General features: G+C 34.2%; 1 long non-coding RNA gene across 1 annotated transcript; it reads right to left on the minus strand.

The window, feature by feature from the left end:
- Window positions 1-16: 16 nt before the first annotated feature.
- LOC112094931 lies at window positions 17-520 on the minus strand. Its single transcript, XR_002903714.1, has 3 exons — window positions 448-520; window positions 257-337; window positions 17-158 (listed from the first exon to the last, which is right to left on the minus strand). It is a non-coding gene; the product is annotated as an uncharacterized LOC112094931 (long non-coding RNA).
- Between the last annotated feature and the right edge of the window lie 363 nt (window positions 521-883).

Consider the following 883-nt stretch of genomic DNA (forward strand, 5'->3'; position numbering starts at 1 on the left):
GTCCCTAAATAATTTTTTCTATATTTTTACAGCGCTGCTTAAATCCTGCATCTTTTCTAAAAAAAAAACAAAAAAACAAAAAAACTAATATCATATGCTGCCGAACAATCCAAATAGTCTTTACCCACCTTCTGCACTGTATGGTTAGCTCCACCAACCTGAAAAGAAAAGGATTTCAGACCAATGCTCAGAGAATATCAGAACACAGAACCAAAGATACCAAGAGAAAAGCACGAAGAAACATGAGAATTCCAACCTTTAATAGGTTTTTATTGATGTCCACTTCATCCACAATATCAAAGGCAACGTCAACACCACTAACATCATTCAAATCAACCTGAATTGAAGAAAAAATAGAAAAAGAAATCTGAATTTAAATTTTCTTCTTTTTTGGGGAACTTTGAGGCTGTCTTATAATTATGACACTCGGTAGAAGTAGGACCTTACAGTAGTTACACCAAACTGTCTAGCCACCCTTCTTGTTTGGTAGTTTGTTCCTACTGCAACAACGTCTTTCAACTGCCAAATTCGAGAAAGAAAACCTGGTAAGTTCGTATCAATTATCTACCATTAGTCAATCTGCAGTATGAAGTTTTTAATAAAATTAAGCAGTCTGCACTTCATAGCCAAAAGTGACGGTTACATCTCTATTTTTTCATGTTAGATCTCCTCACTTCAACAACACATAATTACTTTTCAGATAAAATCTGGTTTCAGGTTTAAAGAACCAAATTATTCACTAAAGGAATCCAACTGTCCAACCCTGCAACGTACATAAGTTGATATCAACACCTATTTTATGTGTACTACTGAGGACCATTCCTCATTCGGCTCTCACAATGTTTTGTTCTTAAATAGGTTTACATTTTATGTATTATGTAAA

Source organism: Morus notabilis, unplaced genomic scaffold, assembly GCF_000414095.1.
Source record: "Morus notabilis unplaced genomic scaffold, ASM41409v2 C11335902, whole genome shotgun sequence".
NCBI lineage: Eukaryota > Viridiplantae > Streptophyta > Magnoliopsida > Rosales > Moraceae > Morus > Morus notabilis.